The 24699-nt window shown below is 37.4% G+C and overlaps 1 protein-coding gene across 2 annotated transcripts in view; it reads right to left on the bottom strand.

The window, feature by feature from the left end:
• Window positions 1–22872, bottom strand: part of tenm2a (teneurin transmembrane protein 2a) — a 150464-nt gene extending 127592 nt beyond the window's left edge. Inside the window, exons 1-4 of one of the 2 annotated variants that reach the window (XM_077732259.1) lie at window positions 22809–22872; window positions 20323–20397; window positions 16041–16102; window positions 15858–15994 (exon numbers count right to left, since the gene is read on the bottom strand). The gene's annotated coding sequence lies outside the window, so the exon portion shown is untranslated. Of the gene's footprint in view, window positions 1–15857; window positions 16239–20322; window positions 20398–22808 lie in introns of those variants that run through there. The other variant, XM_077732258.1, reaches the window with a different exon arrangement.
• Between the last annotated feature and the right edge of the window lie 1827 nt (window positions 22873–24699).

Below are 24699 nucleotides of genomic sequence, written 5' to 3'. Positions count from 1 at the left end.
CAGATGTAAGCTCCCTTTTAAAAGCTGCAGAGAAACCAGGCTGAATTTGTCCTGGTGCTGTAGAGTAGAGTTGATTTAAGTGAGGTTGGCAGCCATGGATGACTGGGAGCCACTAAAGCTTTGGTCCGCTGACATTATCCAGCCCCTCAAATATTACACAACCACATAGTCGTGACTGTGTGACTGTGTTTGTCTGCTTTATTTTGTATTTCATGTCCAAACAAAATATTCATTCATTGCTCCAAAGACCGGAAGAGGAAGCACTAGTACTGCTCTATGTGAGACAAATGTGGTAATCTGAGTGGATCAACGCTGATCCTCTTTGACCATCCAAGTGTCAGAGGTCACACAAAGCTTGAGCTGAGGGGTAGAAATCAGACCAGATAAAATATATGGTAGCCAAATTCACCCAAAGCAGATTGAAAAGGATCAACTTGGGAAAATATGGATAAAAAAAAAATCCAATTAGCAGTTGACATATAAGTGTGTGTTGGAATGAGGTGAAGGGAAAAACATATGCCAGTGGATTACTATGACACGCATATAGACAAAGCTTCCAAAAATCACAGTATATTAGGGCAGGGTCTGGCTATTAAAATATTCTGACAGCTGCAGTTCCAAATCTAATGGCCGTGGAGATAAGCCTTTGGGCCTACAGTATAGTCCAAAGATGAGGCAGAACTCAAGAAAACAATATAGACAGTGCATGACCCAAACCCATCTTTAACCTGCAAGATCAGGGAATCACAATGTTTGGGGCACATAGTTATCACTGATAATAACCAATGAAAAACCCAGTTTCTGGCTCTCAAAAGAACTATCGTCCCCTGAGCTTCTATTTCTTTAGTCCAGCCTACTCTGTGTGAGATCCACTTTCCAATGGTAGCCAATGCTGTTTAATTGCTTTGGCTGGTAAGGTTAGAGCAACACCCACTCCTAAATAAGAAGAAAGGGTCTATACTGAAATATGTGTAATGTGGTTAAGCAGATATGAGACCACAGGATGACAAAATCCCAATGGTATTACTTTTTTGATTGAGAAAATAAAATAACTAATCCGTTATAGCAGCACCAAGCCTCATTTGTTCCCCTGATTCCTCATAGCCATTAGCAGCTTAAGACTCAAAGAGATCACCCAAGATATCAAAGAGCTGTGGGATACATTCGGACAATTTAGTTGGCCAACATAATCCTCTGTGTGGAAAAAGAAACAAGTTTGAATATAGTAATATTAGATTTTCTGATCCGTTGTGATCTTGGTTATTGTTTTGCTGTGCCAGATTATCAGAAACTAGAAAAAACATCGGACAATGAACTCACTAAATCCTGTCAAAATTAATTTGAATTTGATTTTTTGTCTTGTGTAAAATTGTGTTCATCTCTTCTTTCGTATATATGATTAAATTAATTGTACTAAAAATGCTGATCAAACTTTTATTTATTTTAATCTTGAATGAACATATTCATTTTGATGGTCTCCTGATTCAACTATCTTGCTTTGCTACTCTGTTTTATAAAAGCACCATAATGAGGACAACATTGCACGGCAGATTAATTTATTGTAAGTGTATCCAGTACACCCTTAAAAAATCCACCTCAGGGCACATTGACTAAAAACTGAATACTTAAAAATACATTAACACTCAGATTTCTATTTTCTAACTTACAGAGCTAGAGCTGACCACACAAACATAGCTGTTACAAACATATGGAAAGAGTCCCAGCTTTCTCTGTGCTTATTAAGACATTACATCTCTTTACACCTAGCTGTGTTAATCCTACAGCCTTATGCTCATTGGTACAGTAGCCAAGTGCCCTTATAGAGAGGCTTTTCGCCTCATCCCTCACTTACTATTGTACCGCTGTGTATGTGAGTATCTGTGACCATGATGAATGGACCAAGCAAAAGAGGAGAGGGTGAGTGTCAGACATTGCACAACAAAGGTCACTCTGTGGATAGAAAAGGCAGAGACTATGGACAAGAACGATAGAGGGGGGAAAAAATAAAGCATGTTGAGAAGGGATTGCACACAAATACACAAATTCTATTTAAACACATCTACATGCACTATGGCCCTGTGTTTATGTCCTTCTTAGCCACTCATGTATTTGTGTGTATGTGTACGTGCAAGGCCGGGGTAGGTTAAACTTGTACTCCTAAAGTGTTCCCAGAAGAGATTAATCATCCTGTGCTCGAATGCAGCATCTTGGTCATAAATCATCACCTGACCCCCCTCGCTCTATTGCTGCCACACGTCGCGGAGAAGTCAGGGTAAAAAGAGTGTCATACTACAGCTATGGTGTGCACATAAATTGTTTGATCGATACATGAAAAAGGCAGGAAATCAAGCTTATTAGTAATTAGAAAATGATTTATCAAATAGGTAGTTTCTAATCAGTAGAAAGGCTGAACCAAAACATAAAGGACTTTTACTTCCCAAGACGTTCAAAGAGTAATATGTGATTAGTGCTTTATTAGTGCTAAAAGAAGAAGTGCCTTATTCTCCTACAGTGCATGGGATTTGGAAAATGTTGAGGGAATGCCATTACTGCTGTTTTCTACGATTCTTTTAGTTTCCGAATGTTGGGTTTATTCTGTGTTATTATTATAATAGTTATATTAATTCATTTCTTTATTAAATCAATCTCTTTCTTTTCTTTGTATTAATTCATTACTTTGTTAAATCATTCTCTTTCTGTTTTTCAAAAGTCTTAAGGTCACGCCAAGTCATCTTTAACCTAGACAGCCTGTTCCAGGATGGTTATACAAACAATCCACCCAATCTCGGTCCTTGAGATTTGGTGGGCCCTTGGTGACGAGGACAGGGCTAGTCGGACAATAACAAGAATATTGTAATCGTTATGTAACCGTACACTTCGGGTTTTTCTGTATGTAACGATTATATGATTATGATTATATTATATGATTCTTAGGTCAAGGAGGTTGTATAATTACTCTAATCTAAATGTTGTTAGGTCTAGTCCCTGTTTTTGTTATTAGTAAAATACTTTGATTGTTATTGTAGTCCCAGATGTTGTTTTTACTCATACGTGATGGAATGATCAACAACTCTGTAACTTGTGACCATAAGAATGGGACGAAAACGTCTATTCGGGGAGACGTTCGGAAGTTGTAAGGGACACTTGCTGTAACTCTCCCTTCCGGAGGCTTTTACCTGTTGAATCCATTTCTATTTAATTAAATGTCAATAATTGAATAAGATGTCTTCCTGCAGTTATTGATAATTACGGACGAAGGTAATTATTAATGAACCTGACATTTTGGTCCTTCTGAGCCATGGAGGTCAATATACCGGAGCGAGAACCCAGGCGCTGCTGTTCGACATCTGGTAAGTGACCGTGCGCACGGCGTCTTCAAAACCCTTGGTGGGCCGGAGTTTTTCGACGGGGGCGCCTGGATTCTCGGCGGTTGAAGACTTTTCCTGCTGGAGGGAGACATCTGATGGATCTCGGGTAAGTCCACATTAATGTCTGCATGTTGTGAAGGTGTTTACAAATGCGTTAAAGGGACATTGTATGTGAGGCCCATTGTTGGGCTGGTTTCGCGTCCTGGGTGACGGCGATAAAACCCTGTGTTTATACTAGTCAATGGCAGGTACGGTGGGGCACTTTGCTGGAAAGTGTCCTGTGTCTCAGGGGTAGGCACGAATGTATTGTACTAGAGGTACAATATTGGGGCCGGGGAGTGTCCTGTGTCTAAAGGGTAGGCACGAATATACGTTGTATGTTGTTTGTGTGGTTTCTGCAGTAAAATTAAGATAAGCCTAGGAAATACAGTCGAAGGAGTGATAATAATAAAAATAGATATAATAAAGTTAACTGTGTGAGGCACACGAACTCACTACAAAAAAGTAAAATATGGGAAACACGTGTTGTAAGGCGGGTTTGGATGACGATCCAAAAAATACGTCTAACTTGTAAGGATTGGAAAAAATTGGTAAGACAAAGCGCTTTAAAAATGTTACACAGCTATATTTATGGATAAATAAATATGGGTTTGCTGGCCAGCTTAAAATGCATAAAATGCAGGATAATATATGCACTAATGCATAGAGGTAATATACATATATAAATAATATGTGAGTGGATAAAAGTGTAACAGCTTGTTCCACAGACACTAATGGAGGTAATATACATTTATAAATAATATGTGAGTGGATAAAAGTGTAACAGCTTGTTCCACAGACACTAATGGCGAAATAAGGCCGGGGAGAAGTTAAAAAATACTATTTTGGGAAAATAGTGGGGGCTCCCTCGGATAACGGGGATATATTTAAGACCGTGGCGGCGGGAAAGTACTGTTTGGTAAGGAAAAAATAGCGGGGCCTCCTCGGCTGACGGGGAAAATATTTACCGAGATAGGTGACGGGCGCGGAGGAAGTTTAACAAAAATAAAGGGAGCTAGAAAATTAATGGGGACACTGGTATTTGATTTGGTTAATCCAGGTATGACGTTTTGTGATTACAATTAAATTGGGTTTTTTGTGATGCTTGGGCTTGTATAACAACAATTAGAATGGTTATTTCCAAGTGCTGGTGGTGCTTTGTTAATATAACCTATATGTACTGTCAATTTACAGCAATGTGATGGCTTATTGCAGCTTGGTTTTTGATCCCGTCCGCTAACGGGAAGATGGTGTTTAAAAAGACAAAAGAATATATACAAAATGATCATTTAAATTTTAGCAGGGAATGTCACTTGTGTTTTTATTATGCTCTAGACTTGCCAAAAAAATGTGTCAACTGCGGGGGAAGCGTTTCTGGTGCAGCGGCTGCTGATTAGATGGGAGTGAAACATGTGGGCCGCGGGGCAGACGATTTAACTGTGTTGGGCTTTCGGGAGCGTTCGGACCGTGTAAACGACTAAAATTTTGTGATCCCTTCCGTGAAGACATTATAATAATAATAATTGGCCTTGGGGGTGCTGAAGCAAACTTGAGGGCAGAAAATGGGTTTTTGCCATATTGTTGTGCTTGCAGCATACATATTCTGGATATATGGGGTCTTGGAAAAAATATTGTTATATAGTTGAATATCGGAAGAGGGGTTAATTTGACGTTTTAATGGTTGTCTTCTCTAAAAAGCGTTGTATTTGGGCACAGGGAAAAAGCTGGTTTGTAAACATAAGATAACAATGCTGTTTTCGCAGCAAGAGTGGAGGTCATAGTTAACGGCTAATTGCGTTTTCTGTTTGGACTTTTCAGAATAAGAACAATACATGGGCTGCAAGAAATGCAAGGTTATGCGAATGCTTTCGCATTGATATTTTGGGTTTTAAAATGAAATGTATTAAGAGGATAGAAAAAATCTGTTCAGTAAAAGGTTGATTTGGTAAAAAGCTTTGGATTTGGGAAATAGACCAAAATAGTCATTTTTGAGCAATTGTGGATTTCAAAGGGCTCTTAGTTAAAGGAAACTAGCTTTTGGAGGATAAAATAATATTAATACTATTTCAGAATTTTTTGATTATTCAAAATACTTTAATCCAGGAGGTTGGCTGTTTAAAAGAAAAAAAAAGGCCAGGATGACAAAATTTACAATATTATGGTATATTGGTGACGATAAGGTTTTTAAAACATTAAAGTTTGTAATTAGGAATTGTCTAACAAAAGGTTGATTTCTCTCATTTAATTGTTGTAGATTTTTGTTTTGGTAACAGGCTATGGGAAATGACTCGTGTCTTAAGTAAACAACATATGAGGTGATTTACAAAGTATAGTAGGTATTGAATTATTTGGCTGTTAACGACATCAGATGGGAAATTTACAATGCAATAGTGGCATGATAAAATTCATGGCATTCATCCAAATAATTAGGTGAATTGTAAATAAAATAATTGGTTTAGGATGAGCATATTTTCCCTAAGAATGGAGTAACATGGAATGTTTTTCAAAGTGCACTTGAAAGAACATTGTCTGTTGTCCTGGCAGGAGGAAATATGCTTTGTCACAGGTCATATTGATGACTTTAAGGATATTACGGATTGGATAAGCATTGGTCAATTGATACAACCAAATAACGTTGCTTTTACGGCATTAAGGGCATGCAAATTGGTGAGAACTTTAGCAACGATGGGGTTAATACGCCTGAATGTTACAGTGATAACGAGTGACAATAACAAGCTTAGATAAGGGAGGGAAAGGAGAAATTCTCCAAATTCCAGAATCTGGCTTAGAAACAGGTTATGTTAGTCGTTTTGGGTTTTTGACAGGATGTGGTAGTACATTAATTCTGGGAAATTTTGGGAAATTGGGGACCCCATATCTAAAACAAGTTTGAGACAAATGTGTAAATAGGCTCTATTTGGCGCTGGATGCACGAATTCTAGTGGGGCCTTTCATGTTTTGAAACAAGTGACGCTTTAGGTAGATGGGTTGTCTATGAACAAAATGGGATGGGCGAAATTCGCTTACAAATTAGGCGTGTTATCTTGGTTCATAGAATTTGGAGTCAAGGCGACGTAATAAAGGCCATAGGCGTCATGTTGTATAAAATAGGCGTGGATGAATTAGTTTTACAAATGGGGGAGATTATCTTATCACCTGAAACAAGTAGAAACAAAATTGGATGGCCGCATTAAAAGGTGATTGGCATGCTATTAGAGGGAATTGGGATTTTCCAAAAAACCTGATAGGGAGCCATTAGGTCATGGCGGCTGTGAAAATAAAAACCTTAGATGTGAAACTATTCCCACCTCAATTCGGGGAACAAACAGCTAAACTGATAGCATTAAAAAGGATATAACTTTGTGTGAAACTTGAAGGTAATTTTTTACAAACGGTTAAAATGCTAGAGTGGGGGTGTGTATATTAAAGGATCTACTAATGAATGCGGGGTGGATCCAGACCTTCCGGAATGTGGGGTATTCATGGCGTCCTCGAGAATTTGTGGATTTTCTCCGGGTACTCCAGTTTACTCCCACAAAATGAAATTATGGATGCTAGACTGGTTGAACACACTAAATTCTTCTGTTTATGAGTGTGAGCGTGAATGATAGTTTGTCTTTTTGTGTTTTTTGATTGGCAGACCACCGAGACATAATCTATCAATAAAAGATCAATAAAGAAAATAATTTGGGCTTGAGTCAAGGGAAGACCTATGTCTCGACAAGGGGGAGGTGGCCTTGCTACAACGGCACTACAAGGCTTAGGGTTTAAATCTATATGCATACCCACATATCCATTTCAAAAAATACATATAGATTTTATTTTATTTTTATTAGATCATATGGATATCATTCCACGATATGGAATTCCAGAAACTATTTATAGTGATAATGGCTCCCATTTTGTTAATATAATAGTTGTCTACCATCCACAATTGGCGGACCTTATATGAAGTCCTGTTTGGTAGACCTTACAAATTGTTATTATTCACTACACAATGACAATTGGATGATGAGGCGAATCTATCAGAGAAAAAAAAAAAAACACACACACCAAATTTAGACTATCAGAGGGAGATTTTGCTTCTCAACAGGAAACGGACGAAGCGACGGTGATTCTTGAAGACTGGATGCTGATAAGCAGCATAAAAGAAGAAACATCGGAGCAACGCAAAGTGGGAGGGTCCTTGTTACTGAAAGGGGACACGGATGCACCTTTCCCACAGTAAGAAGGTTGTCTAAATTGAAACGTTTCAAGAGGAAAACTCCCTAAACAAAGACAAAAAGTCATGTTGAAAACAATTATTGCTTTTGGGGCAATGAGATTAATGATGATTGTGATTCTATTCCTTTCCACAGTAGGGTTGTTTTCTCCAGTTGGAGAAAAAGGCGGAGGCGTTTCAATTGAGGATACACCTTCTTACGGGAGGGTAAACCGAGAAACATACACATTTACATTTAATTAACATTACCTACTAAATCAAATTTCCACATTGTAAATATATATTTGGACTCGGCGACGTCCCGGTTGCCATACAAAAAGAGATGGTGGGAAATATGTGTGGTACATTAACAGCAAAAAATTAAAGATTGGGAAAAGCCTTGTTGCAGAAATTGGTCAAGATTGGAAAGCTTGGACTGACATATTAACCTGTGAAATTTATTTCTGAAACAGGGATTTCCCAAACGGGGGATAATTGGGCGCTGTTAATGGAGTGTAAAGAAGGCAAGCACTATGTGGAGCTACTTTGGTAAAAGGGTGGTCTCAATTGAAACATTGAGGGGACGGGTAAGATAAACTTTCTGACTTAATAAGATACGGGAAACACCAATATTAATTGAAAGATTATTGCTCAGCAAGCAATACCATAAAACTATAGGGAACTCTTTTATATTGGGTTTGACGTCTCCATATGGTTTCAATTGAGACTAAACCATCTTACAAAGGATTAGGATAACCTACCAGACAAGGGAAAATACGATGGGGTCTAACAACTCCCTCAATCACCATTCATTTGGGGAAAAGTGTTTTTACAAATGAAAAAACGTGTCCTACTTGGCAAGAAAAAATATTGAAGCAGTGTTTATCCTGTTACGCGGTAAATAGGAAGTCAATTTTTCCACTGTTTAATCATTTTACCTGCTTAAACCGTACAGGGCATGGTCTGAAGCTGGGGGCGATAAATGAGACGTGGTGTACCGGCGTTCTAAAACAAACTACACCCCTGATACCACGTTCTGGCCTATGGTGGCGGGGTGGTAGATAAATTATACGACTCCTGCCGAAACGCGGCAGGACTAGGTACTTTGGTCTCACTGCTCTTACCGGTGTCTGTTTTTCCATCCACAGTGGAGGAGATACAATTGGCGGCTCATAATTCGGAGGTGAAGGGTCGACCCTCCCGACATCGTCGAGAGGCATGGAGGGAAGGAGATCCAACATACATTGATGCGATTGGCATCCCCCGGGGCGTACCAGATGAGTATAAGCTGGCTAATCAGATCGCAGCAGGTTGGGAGTCTATCTTCCTTCTAATCACCCCAAACAAAAATGTGGATAGAATAAATTACTTACATTACAATGTTCAAAACTTGGAAATTATACTGAACAGGGATTTGTGGCCATGAAGGAACAACTGGCAGCTACCAGTCTGATGGCGTTCCAGAATCGCATAGCGGTGGATATGATCCTTGAAACAGGGGGCGTGTGTGCAATGTTTGGAAAACAATGTTGCACCTTCATACCGAACAACGCGTCACCCAGTGGATCTCTCACCAGGGCCATTACTGGCCTGCAAACACTGAACCGCAATATGCAAGAGCACTCTGGAGTAGATACGTCCGCATTGTCAGATTGGTGGGATAAGACCTTTGGAAAATCTAAAGATTTGGACTATAGGCACAATTACCGCTATCCTAACATTGTGTGGGTGATGTATTATCCCCTGTTTGCGCTCCTTGCTAAGCCGACTTATAACTACTGAAATTGCCCCTACAAATTCTAAAGTACATGAGTTGTATCTTATGGGACGGTTTGGGGAAAGCAGTGAGGTCCAGGAGTACGGTAAATCCGAGGACCAATTGGACGAATATAATTATGTTTTTTCTCTTTCAGACCAGCCATGGGAGTAAGGAGTAGGCAGATAAAATCGCAGTCACCGACATTTCCATTTAGTGATTACTAAGAAATGACTAATAACATACATATTATAAAAACGGGGGAATGTTGGGTTTATTCTGTGTTATTATTATAATAGTTATATTAATTCATTTCTTTATTAAATCAATCTCTTTCTTTTCTTTGTATTAATTCATTACTTTGTTAAATCATTCTCTTTCTGTTTTTCAAAAGTCTTAAGGTCACGCCAAGTCATCTTTAACCTAGACAGCCTGTTCCAGGATGGTTATACAAACAATCCACCCAATCTCGGTCCTTGAGATTTGGTGGGCCCTTGGTGACGAGGACAGGGCTAGTCGGACAATAACAAGAATATTGTAATCGTTATGTAACCGTACACTTCGGGTTTTTCTGTATGTAACGATTATATGATTATGATTATATTATATGATTCTTAGGTCAAGGAGGTTGTATAATTACTCTAATCTAAATGTTGTTAGGTCTAGTCCCTGTTTTTGTTATTAGTAAAATACTTTGATTGTTATTGTAGTCCCAGATGTTGTTTTTACTCATACGTGATGGAATGATCAACAACTCTGTAACTTGTGACCATAAGAATGGGACGAAAACGTCTATTCGGGGAGACGTTCGGAAGTTGTAAGGGACACTTGCTGTAACTCTCCCTTCCGGAGGCTTTTACCTGTTGAATCCATTTCTATTTAATTAAATGTCAATAATTGAATAAGATGTCTTCCTGCAGTTATTGATAATTACGGACGAAGGTAATTATTAATGAACCTGACACCGAATTACAAAGGGGGGAAAAAGCCTGCAGAGCAAAGTCAGTGAATTGTTCATGTTAAACAGAAATGGGCAATTATTCCACAAAGAGCCGCAGTGGGTCTTGGTTTTTCTTTCAACCGATGCAGCACAGACCGTCTAAGAAACCTCATTCAGGTTTCTGCTGAAACAAGCAGTACCTGACTGCAATCAACTGATTATACTTGTAAGACCCAGGATTGGTGAAATGGTGTTGTATTGTTCAGCTAAACTAAAAACCTCAACCCCTACATCTCTTTGTGGACTAGTTGCCCACCCTGATCTAAAAATATATTTCAATAGATTGTAAAATAAAGTCTACTATAAAATATCAGTGCATGAATTCTGAAATGTATTTAGATCAGCCCATAAGAGAAAATTTAGCGTTGTGTAATTTTTGTGCATGACTGTCTAGTTGAACAAACGTAACATGATTAAGGTACCATTTGGTTACTCCTGCCATCTGGCCTTTCCGATTGTTTACCTGGCATACTTTTGCTGTATGTTCATTTGTAAGCAAGGCTTCATAGTTGTAACATGTTGTTGAGAGTGAAAATCTATTCCCATTTTCTGAATCTTTTGCTTTGTGTCTTCATTATTCTTATAGTGTATCTCATTATCATTGAAATTGACAACCACAAATTGCATGTTTTGCTTGGCCTCTAATAATTCTATGTAGCTGCAATGAGTGCTTTTGCATTTTCTCTCCAATTACTCAAGCATTTTTTTCATCCATCACTATTCTAATTATCTACAAATAAATACTAAACTGGAAGTCCAGTTGCTACACAAACGTTTGAGGGGGGTCTGAACAACCCGATACTTTTACATCTTTACCATTGAGTTATGTAGCACACGCTACAATTCAGCAAGAAATAAAACATTGGTTCTCTCAGTAATGTTCAATTCTAGAAAATTGATTCTTTAATAAAAATTCAACAGCCGAGTTTCATTATGTTTCTGAGCTTATTCTTTTCCCCTTGCGGAGGAGAAAAATATCCTAGTTTATTAAATTACTTCTCTGAAAAGTCTCTGGGGATGCCATCTTAACTTTCTCCCCTTTCACAAGGCCATTCTAGACTGTAACTAGGTATATCTGCTTAGAAAAGCAGAGTAAAAGAGAAAGGGACATGAAACCAAAGAATTGGACGTACATTACATTTGATAAATTCAATGGCTGTCAAAGAGCTTCTGGTAATTCCACTGAATGCAACAGGGATAAGAATGATCCCATAACAAAAGGTTAAGAGAGTTTGTGTATAGATGAATCGAGAAGCTGCTCTAATTTGAATTATTGAATAGGGAATTTATATACACGTGCATGCATGGAACCATATATGTAGTACTTTGTAGTACAATTCGGGGACTTAATATATTTATGCCGCTCACACTGACCACCTAACCTGTATCAGTTGTTCAAGTTATCTCTGCATAACTATAAGGGGAACATTGGTCAGTGAATCAGTATTACCACACTACTGGTCACATTAAATTAATAACCATGAATCATTTGCACAATTGTCCATGTTTCAGACTTTCTGCACTATTGGTTTCCATAGAACGCTCAAAGGCTTGAAGTGGGTTTTTGCCATTGCAGTGATGACCCCAATGGGAATAAGACGAAAGTCCACTACTATTACACTAATCTATCAAAATTGTCAATTCAAAATACATTTTTAAAGTATTCTATTCTAAATGGAAACATTAAGGATTTAGGGACTATTTACAGCACTATTTCTCTTACTGCAGCGGAAACAAGGCTAAACTGACAAAATGACCACCTACAGTTATTAGTTGTGGGGGAAAAAAACAGAACAATATTGTGAAAAATAGTTTCAATAGAATTAAAAATAGATATAAAAATGTCCTTCAATATATTGCTCTCAATTCAAAGTCAAAATTCCATTTGATGATAATTTAGAACACAGCATACATAAATCAACACACTAAAGTGGACATCATTGTGGTTTCGGTAATTGTGCCTGCCTGTAATGTCTTAATTGAAGCAATTGTGTTTTTTTCCTAAATATAAAAGACACATTTGAATGTATTTTGGCAGTAGAACAACACTGGCTGCGCTACAAACATTCAGCCACCGTGCGGGGTTCATTAGCTAACTCTGAGTGGGCTTTGAATTGGTTTGGAAGGACAAACTGTATTAACTGGGCCTTCAGTGCCAACATGGGTCATTCCTAGCGTAAAAACGGCATTAGTGAAATTGCACCCTTGAGGTTTTGTAATGCTCTTTTCTGTCTGTTTGCCGTGTGGAAGTATCATATCTACACACACAAAAACTACAGTAAAAGGGTCACAACAACCACAGAAGAAGAAACACTTTCCCTATAGTGTTTATATGATGCATGTTTCTCTTTATGAGCACATGGTGTAGACTGATTTATGCATTAGGGTTATTGTGTGAAGCCTCCGTCTATAATCCCCTAATCTGCTGAACTCTTGAAATCACTGCAGTCATCTGTCAGCCAGGTCACAAAAGCGCTCAACAGTAAAACACATGCACACACATACCCACACAGTGAGAGTAATTTAGTCAACAGGGTCAACCTCATTCAGTCTAATAAAGATTGATGCTCCTCTGCCCAAACCTCGCAGGTGTTGTAGTAAAATGTAGACATACATAACCCAAATAGTGGCAGTGAGAGGAGGAATAGAGTAGAAGTATCCGTGCTAATTGATTTCAGCAGCATTTTTATTTAAATTGTACATTACTGTAGAGAAATAATGTTTGGATAAAGGTAAATTATCAAAATATGTTCTTCAATGAGAAAATTATTAAGGAATCAAAATTAATTAACAAATATTTACTCCACATTGGTTTAATTCAAAATACTTCCACATACCAAATGTTTTAAAACAATCTGATTATTTATTCTTTGTCATCCTTTTCAAATATACACACTTGTGTGACTAAGTTAAGTTTTGCAAGTAAAAAAATAGGACAAAAACAAAATAATCTGCCATTTTTGATGGGCAAATCTTGTTTGTCATTTTTAGGAATCAGATCTCTATAAAAGGAGATTTAGGAAATTTACTATAGTAATGTCAGGCATCTAATCTAATGATACATAAGGTCCAGCAAGGACTCAGACTCTGAAAAGCTCTAACGCCCTAACACTTGTGTTGAGTTTAAAGCTCCAAGGTCCGTCTGTTTATATGTATTTATAAACATGTCTTTGTGTGTGCCTGGGTTTGTGAGTGGGAGTGGCTTGATGGGTATGTGCCAAATAGGACACCCTGAGGGTTTGTCTGGAGATTGCGCTTGACAAGACCGGCTGTTGTCCAGGGTGTGCTTCAATTAGTACACGTTCTTATTAAAAAAAATAAACAAACAGACACACTGGCACAAACACAAAAGGAGGCTCAACAAAAAGGTGAGAAGGAGCTTGTTTAGGTGAAAACATTTAACCATGATAAAGATAGTATTTAATATAAGAGTACATAGAGAAGTAGTAAGATAATAAAACGTCCATCAGAAGACTGCTTTCTTTTGAATTGCAAACCCCCTCGAAAGCTCAAGAAAGACAAACTACAGAGGCTGATAGATAACACAGAATCATGACTACTTGAAGTGAGCTAAAAGTAGAGGAAGAGGAGGAGGAGAAGTTACTGTACTGAGAGAAGCGGTACGAATATGATGGAAGTGTGATCTCAGCAGGGCACCTAATAAAAACTGCGTGCTGCAGTATCAGAAAAATGTTGGTGACTGCTTTACACTGGCACTTGCGAGTGGGACGTGTCCCCTTCATGTCATCTGACCAGAAAGTGACAGCACTGCATTTGGGATGCAACCTCAACTTGCAAACACATTATGTATACAAGTATGTCAAATTAATTTTCATTCCCAAATGAATGGCTTGGCTGTACACTGCAGCTTTCAGCCTAGATTTACAAAGTAGTGTCGGAATGTCCAGTTTGTGTCTGTGACCATCTTCAGATGTTTATATCCGTAAACTTTCAAATGACTGGCATTAGTTTTGGATTGATTGATAACAAAATCCATTTGGATAGTGAGATTTGCTCACTCTATCTGTCAAGAAAATTCAGTTTACCAATTATAGAGTATTTCTATGCAAATACAGTTTCTGCCCCAAACATATATTGGCAAGACTATTTTAATTTGGTTTCTTCAAAAGTAATTGTGTGTTCTTGTCATAATTTTCAGCCCCATTTTTTTTTTAAATTGTATTAACACCCAATGAGCCAACTCAATGAGCCGTCCAATGAGCCAACCTTTAGTCTAACGAAGTCAAAGAACCTGTAGACTCAATAGCATGTCTAATAATAAAAGAACAGTACTGATTTCAATCTTTGTGCTCTCATTTGCCCCCTGTAGTGTGACTTCTATAGCAGCCTGCCTTCCTCAGTGTGGAGGCAGAATTGTATGTCCTTTGCCTCACCATAAAAATTAGAGTCGTAAAAGTTTGGACATGTGAAGACAGTATGCACATTTGAAAGATACCTTTTCGATTGAAGCTCGCACATTTTATCATAGATCCAGTTCGTCAGTGCTATATCTGCTTTTAATAAGAAATTATACCCAAACTATGTACAAACTTGGCATATTTTAATCAATGAAATAAGTATTATTTTTGAACTCATATTGAAATGAAAAAGCAACGACTAAAACATTAAAACTAATATTACTCTTTGTTTTTACACTACCCTGACTGCAAATTTGGTATTTTCATTGTTGGATGTGATTAAAACCATCATCACATTGAACTAGCAACTTTTTGTTTTCAATTACATTACAATAAACATACTGGGTATTGTAAGACAAAATATTACATTTATGATCACATTCAAACGCTGCCTAGAATAGAAAACATCCTGGATTTACGTCTTCCCATCTTAAGCAGTTTTAGGCTGAATCACAATAGAATAAAGAGTTCTAAATATGGAAATATCAGAAAGCAGACGCAACCATGCAGCAACACTGGTATTCTCATGCACGGTAGAGGGTGGACAGAGAGGGATCCCAAGAATGACAGGTCAAGCATCAAATTAAACCCATGGTCACTCAGTCAATGTCATGGTGACAACCTCATATTTGAGAGCCATAGAAATGTCTGTCTTTTCCAATATCAAAGATTATTGTGATAAACCTTGACCTTTCACCACAAACCACCTTAAAGTCCAGACCCTTGTGTTTGAAAGCAATGCCTTAAAAAACCCTGCAATTTAATGATTTAGTAGTAATTTCTTCCAAAATTGCATAGCGTGTGTGACTGCATGTATGCGTGCCGTTCTCTGGAACACCTGCGTCTAGAAATACCTCCACGCACCCCACGCGGCATCGCATACAAGCAAAAGAACCATTATCGGTCCCATTCATGACTGAATATTAATCAATGAAAGACATTTCAATGTCACGAAACATAGGCGATCTCCCGATCTTTGACATTGTATACGTTTCGATCATCCCAACACAGCTGCACGCAATCAACGGGAGCGTTATTTCAACCAGGATATATATTTTAAAAAAACATCACGTACCTGTTTTCCAAAGATCTGCAATGTTCAGCACATAATCCTCTTTCTTCCACTTGCAACTTTGCGTCTCCTCACCGAAGGAAAGGGCGAAACACGTGTATTTTACTGCATACTTTTCTTCTTAGGAAAAAAAAAACGCACTACAAGAAAATGCGGACAAGCTGGAGGAATGAATGGCCAAAAAACCTTTCGCGGTACATCTTAGCAGACGTGGGACTCAAACGGAGCAATCCATCCAAAGCAGGGAGCTGGGAGGAGAAAAAAGAGCTAACTTTATAAGCAGATTTAACTGTAGGAGAGGGGAAAAAAAGAGTCAGATAAGCTGTCGGACATGCGGTGGAGACATCAACAAACGGCAACGACCGAGGCTCGGGAGCGCGCATTCACGGTCGACACAGCGGTCATTATTATTATCTGTGCGTGCAAGGCTTTAAATCCACTGTACTACACTGCTCTATGCAGTAGTGTTTGCAACAAGAACCGATTAAATCATTGCTAGATCATCCAGCAAGACTATTTCATCCAAATCATCATTTTATTAATTTAATCAACATCTCATAGTGTCCAATTAAACAGAATCGGATGGAACTGTCGTTGTTTAGCTCAATGTTTGTAATTAAAACAAACAATAACATTACATTTCAAAGACTAGGATGTTATGATTGTAAACACCGAATGACAGGAAGTTGACATAAGGCAAGATAATGAGGATAAACCATTAAGAAAAGAAGGATGAAAACTACTGCTCACTACGGTGTTTAATGTGATCCCAAACAAGATTACTCAACCTTTTAAGTTTTAATTGAGATTGTAAATGTAATACACACTACATGGCAAATGTACCTATATTATTATCCAAATATACAAGTTTAGGATGAAACATAGAGGCAACAAAACATAAACTAAATACAACTCAAACATAAGAACATGCAACATTGCATAATTTAGAATAAAAACAAGAAATAATGTTTATAGAGTAATGCATAATTAATGAACAGGTATTCACATATACTATAATGGGGGGTTGGGGGCTGATAAATTGAAATTATTAATGCATAAACTCCAATGTTGTCCAAACCAAGGAATTAAAATCATTTTAAGCAGGTTTTAAAAAAATAGAAACCATAAGCATCTAATTATATATCTTGATTTTCAAATATCCATAAGTGTATTATTTTTAGTGCTATATTTGTGTATGTTGTCAATTTAATTATTTGATCAAAATAAAACACACTTTAATCACAATTTGATGGCTTATTATTCAATTGCGAATACCTAAGTAATTGCACTACTTTGACAAAAGTGATGTCAATGCATGCATCCCAGGATTCAAGTGTTCTACCATATCAGGTGTACAAATTATTAGGCCTTGTGGCAACCATGTCGATGTGTCCTTGAGAGAGATACCGAAGCCCATGTTGGACTTAATGCTGCATCATCATTAGTTGAATGAGGATATAGTGACAAAGGGTTTTGATTACCTATAAGGTACAACACCACATACAAGTGCAAACCTATCTGCCCTTTACCTATTCTTATCTAGCTAGTAAATGTATTTTTAGAGTGAAAGTTGATGCCTTTGAACATACCACCTTGGTAGAGTCCCCACCTGTGTCCCAATGCTCATTACAGTGGTCCTTATGCGTCTCCATTTTAAATAGTGTGCCCAATGCACGGCAAGCTACTGTTCACATTAGTGCACTGCCTAATGGGATTTTACTATATTAGCAAGAATAGAAAGGTGTAATAACGGGAGCATGCAATCATGCACCATAACAAGGAAAGCATAGTTAACAGTTACACTATTGCTACTCCCTCTATGAGAAAGCTGTAAATACATATTTCCCTGTGGAGGTATGATAACAACTTCTGCTTATTTGAAAACACCCCCTAAAGAGAACCTTGTGGCTCTTTTGATAAAGACTTTATTTCAGAGCCATTTTTAATGCAGAACCGGGGATTGACATGGAGCATGATCCATCATTGAGGCTCTCTTTTTTACACTTATTTTTTTTTCTATTTGATTTCTAACTCTCCCTTGCCACTAAACGGCCACTAGGGTATAACTCGTCATTCAAATATGGTTTGATGGGCTCAAGCATATTCCAATACATCAACGAGTAACAGAAGTAGGATTGTTAGTTTATGTTTTCAACAACAAGAAAAAACAAAAGAATGTATGTAACTTTTTGAGCTTATCCATGTTTGGTCTAAAAATATAAGGTGGTAAGCATTATATTTGTATTCATCCCAGTGGTTGTTCTCTCTTGTTAATCAAAAATGTAGATTTAATTGTTTCTTATGTTATTGAAATGTGAGGTGTTTGTTTTCAAATTAAGTAAGATAACAATAACAACACCTCACCGGCAGAGCGTAAATTAAGAGGCAAAAAAATATTCCACAGCAATTTTCAAAAGGGTTGACACAACTCATAAAGTAAGGAGGTGGGTGGGAGCAAAAAAAGAAAAGAAAAGTGAAAATAATCACTTGAAGGCAAAGCCTGGTGAGGGAAAAAATGTGGGTATAAATACTAGCCTCCCTTGCTCTTTGCATCATCATCAAAGTTCAGGAAAGAAAGGCATTTATTATGTTGTGTGGTTTACACCTGGCTGCACAAGAACTTTCACTGCCCCCTGCTGCTAAATCCATCGACAGTTTCAGAAACAAACATTTTGAAGCTGCCTTCTTGCATCTCCTTCCATATCCCATAATAATAACTGTTTCATCAAATAAAAAAAAATACACACAAAAAACATTTAAATATTTTACCTGACACTTTCATGAATCACTTTTGAAAATCATTCCAAAGAGCCAAAACATTTTTTTCCTGAATTGGCTTAATCTCGATCGCAATAGTTATGAGAATACTATTGAAAAAGACTTTCAAAATATTTTGTCCTACCAGATGTGTCTTCATCAGTTTCTGTATTCGTTCCATGAGCAGGTCGAAAGTGCTACTTACAAACACTCCAACATTTTATGGCAAGCCTATTAACAGTCAAAATTGTCAATCATGTAAACAATTACTTGCAGTTTGTGTTCAACCAACTCCTTCAAGTGTGATCACTCTTTGCAAGTTTAGATTTAGTGTTGAATATTGAGTTCCTGTCCTGAAAATAATGAACATGTTCTTTGGTGTAGCTCAAATCAAATGGTTTTACCTCAAAAGTATAAGTAGGCTACAAAATACTTCAAAATAACAATGGAATAAGTATTCAATGATAACACTCTACTGTGAAATCACCAATTGTGCAAACCTAGAGTTTGTGAGGATTCAAAAGTAATGATTTGCTGCCTTTTCTATCTATATGTACTTAAATATGGCCTCAGGACACACCTAGAGATTAGCCTTAATGTTTCTTTTAACACATACTGAGTAAACATCGATCTGGCGCCTCGCCAGTCCAGATTAGATCACCCAGAAGCTGCTTGACATTTTGTCATTTTGTTCATCGCTTTAAAATATGACTGCACGGAAACACCCGCCAGCATTTGCCTACAGGGTGCCCATGGTCTTCTACGCACTGTAATGCCAAACCAAAAAAAAAATCCCAATCCTACAGGCACACTTTTATCATTGCGGGTCATTGTATCATTTAGGTTGATCAAGTTTAAAGTATTTTTCTTTTTGGTAAGTTTTATAAAGGATATAGGCACCTATCACCAATCAATTTACTCTATACACACAAATATTCAGTCTCATCTCATTTCATCTCATTTTCGGAACCATTTTATCCTCATTAGGGTCGCGGGGGGTGCTGGGCCCTATCCCAGTCGATCGCAGAGCTGCCCAAAATTCAGTCTCTTACATATTATTCTTTTCCTCAAATATCTCACAAAATAATTATTCATTCATTAATTTTCTGAACTGATTATCCTCACAAGGGTCATGAGGGTTGCTTCCTACCCCAGCTTACTATGGGCACCAGGCAAGGGGACACACTGAATCGGTGGCCAGACAATTGCAGGATTATAATTAGAAAGTGCTAATTTAAAAAATGATGGATCATCTTGAAATCTGACCCCTTGAAAGATGTGTTGCTTGAGCCTCTTTAAAAGAAAAAAAAAATCCCCAGGCAAATTGTCAGATGCGATATGTGTAGATGAGTTAGCTGACCTTTCTCACTTATGAGCCAATATTAGCACAAGCCATTATAACCTATCAAAGCCTAATGCTTAATAGCCAATGCCCAGGGGTTCTTGAACCTTGAAGCACTCAAGTTGTGAATTGCATTATTAGTGCTATCTCTACCATTAGAGGCACAACATGTCAGGGCTTCTCTTTAACCTTGTGCAGGGGGTTCTCCCCCAGACATCTATCACTTGCAATAATGCCCACATCGTCAAGGGTTAAATACCACCAAAGAGAACAGTCAAGCCCTTGTCAGTAGGTTGCGTGGTAATGGCTTGGCTAACAATACAAACCTACACTCCAATGTTAATAATATAATCGATTTGATGAACTTACACTCAATATGGTGCCATGCAAATGGTGTTGGTACTTTTAGGGAAGAATAACAGCTCCAGACAGGAACAGAAAAACCTGCATAAAAGAAATGTAGTTTAATATCCTCACTACTGGTGTGCTAGTGTTTAAAACCATGCATTTTTTTTATGAGGGTTTGTCTGTGGGTTGTCAAATTACAGAATAAAAATGGGAATTCAGGTGTCTTCTAATTTCTAGATTCCTCCTGTGCTTTAATTGCAACTACCGTAGTGAGAGCTAGCTGATGTGCGTCATTAATAGGTATAGCATAGAGAGCGACAGAGTGGAGGAAGTCGGCTAGTCGAGTTGCAACCGTCTGCCAAAACTGCATCAAGCAGCGGGGGGCAAATGAGCATTTACAGTATTTGAAGGGAAGGTTGTGCGTGTGTGCGTGTCTGTTTACATGTGAGCAGTGTGCCTCAAGAAGAGCATTAGAACTGTCAGCATGTGTCTAGAAGCTTCAGACCGCTTACAGAGCAGCGGGGGACTTGAGGTAGGTGGAAAGTAAAGGACTAGACGATAGGGCTCAGTTAGAAAAAGTAGGGAAGAGGTGAGAAATGCTAAAGGGCTTACTGAGAGATAGGACACAGCTGGTTTTTAATTGAGTCACACTTTAACTCAGCAATGTTGTACATCATAGGTGAGTCATAGAAAGTTAGTCACCCTGTTTATTGTTGCACATATTTAGAGTAAATAACTAGGAAGCAAATAGTGAGTTTTTGTTTGGGTTAGGGCAAAGGATAAGTGCTTAAAACGATTTAGTGTACTATGAAAAAGACAGCAGACTCTGATGATTCCGTTTAGTTTACTTACTCAAGTTAGAAGACTCACCAGCAATACTCCTGACTAAGATGATCTGACTCACTGGCTGCAGTAAAGTCTGATAACTCACGACATACATTGAACAAACCCAATAAAAATTTACATTCAATTATTAATTAGTAGGGTTTGTCTGGTTACCTCATTATTCAAAACCCAAATTTAACAAAGACATCTTAGTAAGGTTGCAGTGTAATCATGAAGATAGAGAACATATACACATGTCTATGGAAAAAAAAAAAGGGGCTGTCTATAAGATTGCTTTTTTTTATTCTTCTCGGAGTGCATCTTCTCATATTTTATGTCATTATGCATGGACTAGGTCTCCATTGTCAACATGTATCTTCAAAACAAATGCAATGTGAATTCTAAATCTGTATATGAGCATAAAAAACATACATTCCCTCATACTCGGATTGGCTTTTCAATGTATTCATATTTTAGACTGTATCTCATCAGATAATGTTTAATTCATGTTTCCATGTCTCAAGCGATATCAATTTTTACCTGCTTGTGCATATTGAAAAGGCTATTCACACTCAACGGGTAATATTTCAAAACAACAGCCCCAGCCCCAAGAGCGTATAAGCTGTATATTAAACATCATTTAAGCACTAAAAAAATATCACAAATATGGAAACACACAAATCCCTATGGATTCTCCTAGATTCAGTTTCATAATACATTTTTACAGCTAATCATTGTGAACATTTATAGAATGCATTGCAGGCATAAAACTCACCAGGAATAAATGTTTAGAAAACATTTCAGTTTAAACATTAAATATTTTGTCTTTCTTTTCTGGATTTGGTTTTTACATTACCTACCAAGATCCTTGTGAGGATAGGTGGTGCAGAAAAATGAATGAACAAATAAATGAATGAATTACAAGTACAAATTTGTCTGAATTAATCTTGAATGCAATAGCAGTTAACAGGCGCAATGACCTTGAGGGTGTTTATTCTAGTGTTATTGTCTACAATAGCCTACAATATAGTGTAACATCTGTTTGTACGCTTGCATGGCCAAATATGTCATGTGCTTATTTAGATGTGATTGTGACTAGGACTGAATTTAACAGTTCTTTCCCCTTGGACATAGACCAATTTTCTCGGTGAGGAGTCTTGTGACTGCTATGAAAAGAGAAGATGGAGATTCATTTTTTTGCTTCAGCTTGGCCAGTAAATGGTGCATGCCTCCTCCCATCAATCACAGAGCTACAGCAACAGACAGCTTGCTGCCTAATATACACCTCCATTAGGGTTTTCAGGAAAAATCACTTGAGTCTCAAACTATATTCCAAGCAGTCATTCCTATTCTCACTCAAAACAATTGGACAAAGGTTTCATAAGGTAACACACTTGGTAAATTGTTAGTACCGTCTGTCTGCTTCCCAGTGGAGGGATTGACAATTTTGGTTCTTCCTCAAACAACTACAAAATATGGCTTACCCTTGCAGAGTTTTTCTATATTACTTGGGACATAATATTCAATGGGATGGACAATGGGATAAAATTTCATAAGGAAAAATCAGTTCACAGAATATAGCCTTAAATACTAAACACTGGGAAAAGTAACAAAGCCAAAAACAAACCTGCATAACAAAGCTGGCGAAAAACTATACTAAAATAATTATAAAGAAAACATACCCACAAAACAGCAAGACCTTGGAAGGTTGTCGGACGCACATGGCAGGAAGCAAAATGCAAAACCAATACTCCAACAGCGAGGTGATTGTGGTGGATGTCCTTAAGTACTTGGTGTACCAATTTGCCACAGGTGTTTCCATTGCCCCGCCCCTTCATCTTAATCAGCTGTTGGAAAGACACCAAGCAATCTCAGAGAATAGACTGACAGCGACCCCTGTTAGTATAAGTGGAATGAATGAATATATGTATAAACAACCACATATACTGTAGACGTGGTATATAAGGACAAGTGGTACAGAAAATGAATGGATGTTTAAACACTTTCTTTGTAGTAATACATTGACCTGAAACTCGAAAAAAGGATATTTTTTCAAGTATAGATGTAAACATGAAGCTAGTCTGACAATGTAAATATAGTAAGGATGTTCATCTTAACTAAATCAATGTAATCATTTTTAGAATGGTTTCATTTTCTGGTTTTAAACCAATAAAACTACTGAATTATGTTTCTACCATCATGGTTTCCTTACAGTCTCTTTTTCTTTCTCCATCAAACAAAAACTCTTAGCTTATACCCTTTGGTTTCATCAGATCCAAGTACTACTGCCTTTCAAATATGTATCATTTCTGTATTTCAGGTATTCTCTGACTAAGTTCAATCCGGCTTTGATGTATTGTTGGGGGAGCTTTTTTATATTTTATTTCTGTGATGATGTCCATGAAATCCACCATGATGAAAACTCCAAACATTTTACATGAAACATCAAGTCCAAATTAACAACCATCAACTGAGTGCTTTTGACATCTGTTAAAAAGTTCTTTTAAATAGCGAGGAATAGACCTATTTTTATCACGGAAAGCTTGAAAACTTCTGTAATTACTTTTTTTGTTAAGTAATCATCATATCATATTCTATTTGAAGTCAAATCTGATTAAGTTTGCCCCCACCTTCTCATAACACAACCTTTAATTAGGTATTTCTGAACACAACCTTTAATTAGGCATTTTTGAACTGCGTGTATTTGCTTGTGCTTCTTTTTTGGTGTGACATGTACCCTTACTGCCTATCAATAGAATACAAAGCACTTAACACTTTTTACAACAATGGTGCAATGATTAAACACTAACTAATTTGCTTTAACTACAGAAGTGTGTAGACTGGAAAGTTTATAGTGGAAATAGTCAAGGAAACTACGGAAAAAGACATTTCTTCCAATTACTAAGGCACTAAAACACAACTATGCCATTGCATATGCAGTTTTTTGACTTGATACCAATGACAATCATAAAGAGAAAAATGAATTTCCTGATTCAGATGAACCACTTAGTTGAATAATGACAAAAGGACATTTTTGCATATCACTCAAGTTTTCCATTTCACCAAATTAAACTATTATAATTCTCAAGTGATTCATCTAATTTTGCAGTAATATTCCAATCAGAAAAAAAAGTAAAAAGTACATTTGGTTACAAGGATGTGGTGGAATTGTTTTGTTAATGCAAACAATAGGCAGGAACATTGTGACATTAGAGCATCATATCATGTCATGATGTGGAGAAATGAGTGATGCAGGTAAAATACATTTACAATTGCTGTCAAGTCTATGTGATTAATATTTGTTTGTCAGGTATAACTTAAAAGGTGTTCATCATTGTAACATTTTAGCCTGCAGACACCAAACAGGAATAATGCTTTATAGTGATTGGATCTCGCTGAGTAAATTATAAGAGCCATGCATGTAAATCTTTTTCAATTTTGTGACAAGAATATTAATGGTGTAAAGGCCTAAAAAGACATTTTTCCTGCATTAGAAGGATCATCGGGACAATACTTGTGGATTTGCAGTCTGGGATGGTGGTTTTCCTTTTCAATATAGTGTGATAAAGGGGG

Source organism: Stigmatopora nigra, chromosome 14 (assembly GCF_051989575.1).
Source record: "Stigmatopora nigra isolate UIUO_SnigA chromosome 14, RoL_Snig_1.1, whole genome shotgun sequence".
NCBI classification, from domain to species: Eukaryota; Metazoa; Chordata; class Actinopteri; order Syngnathiformes; family Syngnathidae; genus Stigmatopora; species Stigmatopora nigra.
This window is presented reverse-complemented; position numbering and strand designations above follow the sequence as displayed.